The sequence below is a fragment of the Micropterus salmoides genome, unplaced genomic scaffold, assembly GCF_014851395.1.
Source record: "Micropterus salmoides isolate LMB-PRFRI ecotype aquatic unplaced genomic scaffold, ASM1485139v1 Ms_hic_scaffold_16, whole genome shotgun sequence".
Lineage (NCBI taxonomy): Eukaryota > Metazoa > Chordata > Actinopteri > Centrarchiformes > Centrarchidae > Micropterus > Micropterus salmoides.
In genome coordinates this window covers 1,328,299-1,339,009 of record NW_024040707.1, presented here as the reverse complement: position 1 = coordinate 1,339,009, position 10,711 = coordinate 1,328,299, and the positions used below count along the sequence as shown (strand labels likewise).

Below are 10,711 nucleotides of genomic sequence, written 5' to 3'. Positions count from 1 at the left end.
AGCAGTGAAGCAAGTTTTGGACCAATAAAATACTACGACAGGGCTACTTCCTGTTGGCACCAGCGTCTATGAACACGAACCCCGGTCTCCTGGTTCATCCACCTGCTTACTCTTTCCTCTTAAATATCATATACCTACCTTTTACCGTCAGAAACTGACACTACAGGGCTTCCCCTGCTGCCTTGAAGTATGACGCGATAGCAGGGGTATTCATTTAAAATTGAAAGAGGTCCAGTTATGTATGTTCCAGAATGTGCTGTACTACATGTTGGATCTTTGTCTGCGCTACAGGGATCCCCAGTGCGTTAAAACTGACGCTGATGGGTCTTGACCATGCGTCCATGTGACAAGTCGGGGAGTGACAACGAGTGGTTTTATTACACAGAGCAACAGCAGAAACACCGTAATTCTGGTAGCTGCGCCAACAGAAAGTCTCATGGCTCAGTGTGTTTGTCTGACTCGGAACGTCTCTGTTTAATCAGCCCACCTACGAGGCTCACCTGCCGAACACCAACGCAGCGTCACTGATGGCCGAATAGTTCATTTAGATTCACAGAGAGTTTATAATCTAAGCAATACGGTTACATCTCTCGTGCGACGGGATGTCACAGGGTTTTGAAGTCGTTACATGGAAAAAGCGTATTTCTCTCAAACATTGTTTACAAATCTGTCTAAATCTGTGTTAGTGAGCACTTCTCCTTTGCCCAGATAATCCATCCACCTCACAAGTGTGCCTTATCAAGATGCTGATCAGACAGAATGGGGATTGCACAGGTGTGCCTTAGGCTGACCACAATAAAAGGCCGTAAGTTGGCCACAATAAAAGGCCATAGGCTGGCCACAATAAAAGGCCGTAAGTTGGCCACAATAAAAGGCCATAGGCTGGCCACAATAAAAGGCCTTAGGCTGGCCACAATAAAATGCCATAGGCTGGCCACAATAAAATGCCATAGGCTGGCCACAATAAAATGCCATAGGCTGGCCACAATAAAAGGCCATAGGCTGTCCACAATAAAAGGCCGTAAGTTGGCCACAATAAAAGGCCATAGGCTGGCCACAATAAAAGGCCTTAGGCTGGCCACAATAAAATGCCATAGGCTGGCCACAATAAAAGGCCTTAGGCTGGCCACAATAAAATGCCATAGGCTGGCCACAATAAAAGGCCATAGGCTGGCCACAATAAAAGGCCGTAAGTTGGCCACAATAAAATGCCATAGGCTGGCCACAATAAAAGGCCTTAGGCTGGCCACAATAAAATGCCATAGGCTGGCCACAATAAAAGGCCTTAGGCTGGCCACAATAAAATGCCATAGGCTGGCCACAATAAAAGGCCTTAGGCTGGCCACAATAAAAGGCCACTCCAAAAGGTGCAGTTTCACTGTATTGGGGGGGGTCTGGAAATAGGCCTTTTGTGTACATAGAGAAAGTCTCAGATCTTTGAGTTCAGCTCATGATGAACGGGGGCAAAAACAAAAGTGTTGCCTTTATAATTTTGTTCAGTGTAGTTACCTTTACAGGTGTAGTTTCAGCCAGAGCCAGGATGTCTTTGCCTCTTTCTTGTTATTATTGTTGTAATATAAATTGTGTGTGGTGACAGTTTTCTGTTTTATTGGATTGAACTCTTTGATTTGTTAATTTTCATGTTCAGCTCAGGGCAGCAGCAGCTCACTGAACCTGGATTGATTGAATCAATTAATTGGAAGTGTATCAGATGAAAACTAATTGATCATTAAAATCAGATTTTCTTCTTTAAACTCATCAAATATGATGAGCTGACCCCGCCCTCCCCTCTCTGCCTGATCAGTATCTATCAATAGATACTGATTTATAGAACATGATTAAAAACAATTTACAGAGTTGACAACAATCAGAGAAAATCAATGGATAAAAGCGTGAGAATCAATAATATATTTAAAATAAAAATCAGAGGATCAATCCATAAGGAACAGAGAGACGGTCCTCAGATATCGGTTATCGATCAGTTCCATCAATCAACATCAGTCTGTCTCCGTGATGCGAGTCTGTTTGTGTGCATGAACGTGCGCGTGCCCGCCGCGCTGTGCGCGCGCCTCGCGGTGCTGATGGAGCTTCATTCACTCTGAACAGAGAACCTGCTGCATCAATGAGGAGGAGGAGGAGGAAGGTGAAGAGCAGGGATCCTTCATCTGATCAGATCATCGATCCGCGATGATCGATCAGTGTCCGCAGCCGCGCTGATCAGGTGCTCTGAGTCCGCGGCGGCTGCACGAGGCGACAATCAGCGTAATCAATCACACCTGATGTGAGCCGCGGCGCGGGGAGCAGCGCGAGCCGCAGCGGGAGACAATCAGCTGACCGGAGGACACAGCGGCTCTGACTGCGGGTTCGGGACTCCGGACTGGTTTCTGGGTCACGTGACCGAAGAGCCGCAGGTGCGATCCCCGCCGGAGGTGAAGAGGCAGCGGAGGGAAATCGGCAGGTGACCCAGGTAGGAGATCTTTCACCCGCCGACACCGTCACAAACAGGGAGCACAGGTCCTCTCACATGGAGGGAACCGGACACCAGACTCCATTTAAAAGTTGGTCATTTTAAGGTTGCTTCGCTCGCCTGCAGTAAAACACGGCGGGAGAACAAAGTCGTCCTTTTCTTTTAAATCCACACGATCTGCTCATTAATTCGGCTCACCGTTAATAAACAGAAGAGTCACTTAGAGGAAAAAGACATCGTTTATTTAAACTGGTGTGATGTGATGCTGGCGCTGAAACGAGCCGTGTGTTGCGGCGGGAAACCGCTCAGATCTGACTGCAGTTTGGTGGATTTTATTCCTGTTGATTTGGATCCATCACTTAAATAAAGCCTCATTTCTGACGTGACGGAATTTGAATGTTTGATGAAGAAGAAACGTCGTTTATGTTTGTTGTTATTGGCCCCACCCAGCGCCACGTGCCCGCCGCTCTGTGTGTGTGATGTTTGTCAGACGCGAGTCGCTCCTGATCTCTGAGCGACCAGCGGTCTGATCATGTTACAGTAATCAGTCTCTAGACTTTCTCCACTGTTAAAGCAGCAGCGTTGAAGCTTCCTTCATCTTGTTTGTTTGTTTGTTTGTTTGTTTGTTTACAGCCAGGATCGTTTTCATGATATGATCAAAAGCTCCGGAAGGTTAAATGGCCCCTTTATGTTCTTTATAGTAATTAAAGTAAACAGAAGTTTAGAGAATCATGAAACCTGAATCTGTCAGCGAAGGAGAGAAACCAGCCAATCAGAGAGCAGACAGATGGTCACATGACTGTAGATTCATTATTTATATTTTTGTCTCTTCTGCTGCAGAAAATGGAAACTAAAAAGCAGCAACAGTTTCAGGATCCTATCAGCTAAAATATATAAAATAATATTAAATATGTAATCAAAGTTTTGGAAAAAGTCTTAACGCAGATCAACAATGAAACGTATCGATGTCTCAAATCTTCTGACGGTTTGTGGTTCAGATTTCTAGCAGCCGCCCGAGTGAGCTGAGGTGGAAGAAGTACTCGGGTTACTGCAGTAAAAGTACCACTTTGGTTCTGAGCTGGTTTCAGACACGTGCACCTCAGCAGCCAATCACAGAAACACCTGGTTCAGGACTCACCTGAGCCAGCCCTGAATATAAGCTTTATCAAAAGCCACGTTTCCACCGAAAGTACCCCGAACTCTTAGTCCCAGGATCTACTTTACAAGGAAGTCAAAGGTTCGTTGTTGACCAGCTGAGCAGCAGAGCGACGGACACGCATCATTATTCAGTAAGGTCACTTTCTATGAGCAAAACGGAGATATGAACTTCAGATTTGATGAAATATAATGAAAGAAACACTTTTTTGCACGGAACAGCTTTATTAGTGTTTTTAATGTTTTAATGTCCGTTTGCTTTGGAGAGAAGACGACCTCGGTGGTCATCCGTCTCCTCCTGAGCGATCAACACCCAAGTAAAACCAAACTGAGCTCACGTTAGCAGCTCAGCGCGCAGGTGACAATTTAACATGCGTTATTACCTGAAACTTAAAACAATAACTCTGGACCCAGTTTCTAGCTAAACTCAGCCGTTCGCTGCTGTTTCAGAGTTGTAAATATCATGCAGACGTACGATCTCAGGTCGACATCGGGACGGCCGAGACTTCAGTCTCGAGACCGAGTCAACGGTGAAAAAGAGAAGAGCAGCAGCAGCAGCAGCAGGGCAGGGAAAGTTCTTAATTTAGACCCTGGTTCCTGCAAAGGTTCCTAGTTCTGGGGTGAAGTTCCTGCGGTGGAAAAGGAAAGCGCTGTGGTGTCTGCCTCCTGAACCCAAACTGGAACCTGGTTCCACAGGAGAGGAGCTTGATAGCTGAACGCTCTGGCTCCTAGTCTACTTTTGGAGACTCTAGGAACCACAGGTGCATTCTGGGAGCGCAGTGCTCTGGTGGGGTAGTAAGGTACTATGAGCTCTTTAAGATAAGATGGTGCCTGACCATTAAGAGCTTTGTAGGTAAGAAGAATGATTTTACAGGAAGAAACGTGATTCCAGCAACATGTACTTTAACTATCAAAGTAAAACATGATATTAACTTATTATATGTTTAATTTTTGCTGGGAGCACCGAAGGTCCTGAAAGATGTTTCCCTTTTTAAATCATATGATGAAGATAATTGTTTGTTTTATCAAGTCAGTATCTTCGGCTGTTGGTCATGTGATTTTTGCTTTATATATTTTCCAAACATACGTCACATTAGACATAATGAAAGAGTGGCTTCGGTCCGTTACGTAAAGCTCGTGGTTTTGTTTAAAATAGGTCACGTTATGTAAGTCGTCTACGAAACGTTACTTAAAACTTTAAGTTGACTTTCTTTCACACCGAACTCGACCCCTGGTGTTTACCTGACTCATCCATCCACCCCACCACCTCCCTACACGGACTTTCTCTTTATACTACGTCACCTGACTACTACAAAAAAACCTAAACACGTGTCGTATTAAGTGCCATGTCAGGTCGCTCCTTCAAACTTCACTACGCTTTGGTTTTTCATCTGGTTTTTCCGGCTTTATTGCTGAAACACGAGTCAGCTCTGACAAACATTGGAAAAGGAAGACCGGGTCTTTGGATTAAAGAGCAGCGGACCTTCGATGATCCACCAGCCATATTAACCAAACCAGGCGCCACGCTGGGTGACGGTGACTCTTTTTTGCCAACTAAACAACCTTGTAGGAACGCACGATCCGACTGTTTCAGTCCCGATACCTGGACTTGAGGTCCGATGGCGAGTACCGATCTGATCCCAGTGTAAAAAGGAATCAGCTGTGTTCCTCACTGTGAGGACGAGACTGGGGATCATTCTGTTGGAAGGCGACGTCAAATTCTACGTTAGCTCCCCTACGTTAGCTCCCCTACGTTAGCTCCCCTACGTTAGCTCCCCTACGTTAGCGGAACGACGTTAGCTCCCCTACGTTAGCGGAACGACGTTAGCGGAACTACATAACCGAAACCTGATCCAGCGGTTTGAGTCCGGATCGGATCGTTGCATCAGTATTAACAAGCGGCTGCATAATCCACCGTGTTTCTGGTGAGGACGAGCTGGAACACTGAGAACACAAGCTCTAAACAGTCTGAAGAACCAAAGAGTTCTTTGACCCGTTCACTCGAGCCTGTCGGACTCTAAAAGTTCAGTTTGATGGTCTTCAAAGAAAACACGAGGGGTTCTGATGTGACTGAACATCCTGAGAGTCTTTAATCTGTAACGAGCACGTATTTTGACAGGTGGATGAGCTGCAGGAGATTTAAGTACTTTACTCGTACTTACAAGTACTTTGAGTAAAGTACTTGGTTACTGCCTCAGTGCGTAGTGAGGAGAGAGCAGCTGCGTCTGTTCATCCGATGAACTCGATGAATGAGTTTTCATTTTGAAGGGGATGAATCCGACTCCTTCGTCCTCTTCACTTATTCGTTTGAAAAAAGTACTACAGTATAAAAGTACTTCACTACAAGTTAAAGTACTGCGTCTGTTTCTTCCACTTGATTGGCGTTTACCTCGAGTCAGACTCTGTTCATAAAAGTTCCAGTTTTGTTTGGGTTTGGCGGCTTCATAGTTCTCAGCAGACGAGAAGTAGTTCAACACGTGGAGGCGTGAGCACATGCACCTGGCTCTCTGATGTCACTAATAAACCCCGCCCACTGCCAGCTGGTCAAAAACAAAGCAGGAAGTCAGTCGTATGAGCGAACTCGACCTGACCTGAGTTCAAATCTCTGGCGTTTTGTTTTAAAGTTTCTGTTCCTGCGTGTTGAACTCCTGAAATGAAGCTGGTCGTCGTCGTCTTCTTCTCTACTTCATGTAAAAGTTCAAGTTCTGCTCACCTGTCACGACGTGTTTCACCTTCTTTCCTGATGAGTCCTGTTTTCTCAGTTTTGTCTTTAAGCACTACACTACCCATGAGCTTCAGCGGCTGTTGCTATGGAGACACCTCCATCCAGAGCAGTGACATCACAGTTACATCATATTGAGATCCACAGCTGCTTCCTTTGATCTGCCTTTGATCCAAAAACTGAGCCTTTAACGTGTGAATTTGACAACCGGCCGCCCGGCAACAGAGTCTGGAGCTCTATGATTGGACGTTTCTTACAGCAGTGCTCTCTGGGACTCGTAGTTTTTACTCCTAAAGTGTTTCAGGACTCGTAGTTTTATTTTTTTTTAATTCTGACTATTCAAACCGGTGACTTCCTGTCCTGCAGCTCCATCCACGGAGCGGCTGTGTCTGTGATGTCACCGTGATGTCACCTTTACGGCACGCCGTGCTTCAGTCTGAGAGTGTGTCTACTGTATCACACACACGCACACACAGAGCGCCCCAGGGGTTGAAAGGTTATTGGTTGCCTGGCTGCAGCGCTCAGCCAATCAGATGCGGGCATTCAGAGTTGGGATTTTCTGCATTGTTGCCATGCGGAGAATCTGCTGCCTGACCTACATTCATCCTCCACACACACATGTGCAGTTGTGTGTGTCTCAGTGTGTGTGTGTGTGTGTGTGTTTGGCTCAAAGGCACCGAGGCAGCAGCTTCATGAATTCTGGATGCGTTTCCTCTCTGGAGAACGTGTGCGTTGTTTGCCGTCTCTGTGAGGACCTGTGTGCAGGATTAAACTGCCGCAGTATGAGCAACACACCTGAGGTCACACGGATCTGTCGGAGTACATTTCTAAATCTGTTTGAAATGCAGTGCAGTGTTTTTCTGGGGCGGGGTCACGATGTTGTCGCGGATTTTGTTGAGATATACTGATGATTTTCTTGACGCTTCGTAAAACAGTAAAGTTACATGTAGTTTTGTGTGAAAATCAACTACAGCACTCGTCTCGCACAATATACGTCATCAACATGTTAACGCGGTAATGCTAAGCTAACGTTCATTGCTTGGTTGCTACTAGCTAAGTTATTTGGCTACGTTCCGTGCAGAAATATATCTCACCTGGTCCTTCTGTCACATCATCCTCTCATGGAAGCTCTTTGACATTAACTTCCCTCATTGAGAGAAAAAGTTACTATGTCAAATTTACATATTGGCTCTGTAAATATTCATTTTCAATGAAAATATGTTAATTTCACAATCTTTACAGGCCGTTTTCTCAAAATGAGTTTTTCCTCTGTGCCTGAAATCTCCTGTTCCGCAGCTCTTACAGACACCAAACTTTCCAGTTTTTATTCTGAAGGTTTGTACCGAGGGGTTTGTTCATATATCTTTCACAGCCCGAGTTATTGAACATTTTATTCACAAAGACAGGTAGAAATAAAAGTGTTTTCTGATTAATCAGAATCAGTTTTATTGCCAGGTATGTGTACACATACGAGGAATTTGACTCAGGATTGTACATTGCTCACGATGTGTTTACTTATACAATAATAAAATAATAATAATAAAATAAAATCAGACACAAACTACAGAGTAGACAAAATTAATTATTATTATGAAATAATAAAAAGAGATATCAAAAATCCCCTCTTCAGAAACCCGAGTATAATGTGTCAACAAAATAAAACAATCATTTTAAACTTGACTTTATCCACTGTTCAGATTTCAGTTCTTGAAATAGATGTAAATTAGCGCATATTTCATTACTGCCTCATTTGCATATTTAAACAATATTTCAGAAAACCTGTAAAACAAAAAATATATTAAATTAAGTAATCAACTAGGAAAGTTTATTGGTGGTATCTATTAGTCAGATTTTTTTTAACCTATTCATCTGCAGTGTGTCGCCTTAAAATGGGTAAAATCTGATGCAGAAGGGAAAAGAAAACTGAATGTCACTGCCAAGAAACAAAACCTATAACCATAAGCAAATTACACAGATCTGGTCTGTTTGTGGAACATGGATCAGGTTTAGCAGAACACGTGTTGTCAGTCTGGTTCGAGGCTTCAGGGACTGACCAGGACGAAAAGATTAAAATCTAAATTTATCTGATTTAATATTCAGCTCTGCCCCCCCCCCCTTTTAAATCTGCTTTCATTCCTTCGTCCTCCTCTAATCGCTCTCTCTCTCTCTCTCTCTCTTTTCATTTATTTTTTCATTTTCAGTTTGCTTTATTGCTGTAATGTACACTGTGAGGAGCATCTGGAGAGTGCAGGAAGAGGAAACACAGGACAGGATGAAGCAGGCGAACACGGATTTCTAAATCTGACAAACTCAGTGTGCGTCCATGTTTCTGTCCAATAACACACACACCGTGTGATCGTGTTGTTAGAGGCCCAGTCTCCACGCTCACGGGCTCTGAGGTGCGTTCACGGTGAGTCCCTGAGGGCTTCGGGCTGTTGAATTGTCGGGTACATGAGGGTCTCGCAGACTGTTTGAGCTCCTTTATGCACATTCTCCACAAGTCTGCATCTCTGCAGACTTTCCCTGAGGGAATTACCCACAGTTCATAGCGTCACATTAAAGACGGGGTTACCAGAGGAGGCCCGTGGCGTAAAAAAAAAAGAAAAGGTAAACAAACATGGAAGGACAGGGTTCCTGCGGCTTCTTCAGGTCTTAAAAGGTCTTAAAATAAAATCAGGGAAATAAATTGTCTTAAATTTGCTTCAGGTATTAAATCGGCCGATGGTTCGTTTAATGGTGGGAAAATGCTCTGACGGCGTGCGGTAGCTTGTTCCACTGTCGTGGTGTCACAGATGAGAACAGGGACTGAGGTCGCTTTGTGTGAAGGGATGGCAGAGCCAGGCGGCGTTCGTTGGAGGAGCTCAGTGGCCCAGAATGAACGTGGGCTTGGATGATGGAGTTTAGGTAGTTGGTGCAGACAAAGTTCTCTTCATGTCGGGGGATGAAGTCGTGGTTGTACAGCGTGAACAGGAGGGGGCGGAGCACACAGCCCTACAGTGGAAGAGGTGAGTCCGCCAATCTGAACTGACTGGTGGGGGGGGGGGTTCTCTATGTGCTGCAGAACCAGTTCATCAGAATGGGCCTGAGAGCCACAAGACGGTTCAGACAAGACCCTGCAGACTTTCTAGAGACGGGGACGATGGTTGTGGACTTGAAGCAGGTGGGAACTCAGTACTCAGTAATAACATAAACAAGCTGACTGGTAAAGGTTTTTAATACATGGACCCCACGAGTGTAGTAAAACAAACACACACACACACACAGCTGCAGGTGTTTCAACATCAAAGCAAACATCCGCTGAATCTCTCTCTCTCTCTCTGTGTCTGTCTGTGTCTCTCGCCCGCTCTCAATCTCTCCCTTCAGTAGCAGCAGACACAACAGAACAGAGAGCATCATGGGAAAAAAGATGAGAATCAGGGGCGTTCACACAGATCAGTGTCTGTGTGGTGCCAGCAGGGGGCAGCACAGGCCCATCCACACAACACCAAGTTTCAACCTGATCACTGATCAATATCTCAGCTGCAGCAGCGAAACGCTGATCAATCAATCAACCAACCTGTCAATCAGATATCTTAATCTGTCGATATTGTTTTGTTTATAGTGTGTGTGTGTGTGTGTGTGTGTGTGTGTGTGTGTGTTCTCTAAACTGCAGCCTGTGTTTGTGTTTATGTATGAGAAAGCACATCGTGAGCAATTTACAATCCAGAGTCAGATTCCTCGTATGTGGACACACCTGGCGAATAAAGCTGATTCTCATTCTGCACAACCAGTACTTATACTTCATGAAGCTGAGAATACTTGTGTACTTTTACTGCTCATACTTCACATGAAGCTGAGAATACTTGTGTACTTTTACTGCTCATACTTCACATGAAGCTGAGAATACTTGTGTACTTTTACTGCTCATACTTCACATGAAGTTGAGAATACTTGTGTACTTTTACTGCTCATACTTCACATGAAGTTGAGAATACTTGTGTACTTTTACTGCTCATACTTCACATGAAGCTGAGAATACTTGTGTACTTTTACTGCTCATACTTCACATGAAGCTGAGAATACTTGTGTACTTTTACTGCTCATACTTCACATGAAGCTGAGAATACTTGTGTACTTTTACTGCTCATACTTCACATGAAGTTGAGAATACTTGTGTACTTTTACTGCTCATACTTCACATGAAGCTGAGAATACTTGTGTACTTTTACTGCTCATACTTCACATGAAGTTGAGAATACTTGTGTACTTTTACTGCTCATACTTCACATGAAGCTGAGAATACTTGTGTACTTTTACTGCTCATACTTCACATGAAGTTGAGAATACTTGTGTACTTTTACTGCTCATACTTCACATGAAGCTGAGAA

The 10,711-nt window shown here is 44.4% G+C and overlaps 1 protein-coding gene across 1 annotated transcript in view; it reads left to right on the top strand.

Annotated features, from left to right (window-relative positions):
- The first annotated feature begins 1,850 nt into the window (after nt 1-1,850).
- The window catches only part of ccdc120a (coiled-coil domain containing 120a), a 44,363-nt gene continuing 35,502 nt past the window's right edge, over nt 1,851-10,711 (top strand). The window contains exon 1 of the mRNA XM_038722655.1: nt 1,851-2,467. The gene's annotated coding sequence lies outside the window, so the exon portion shown is untranslated. The remainder of the gene's footprint in view (nt 2,468-10,711) is intronic.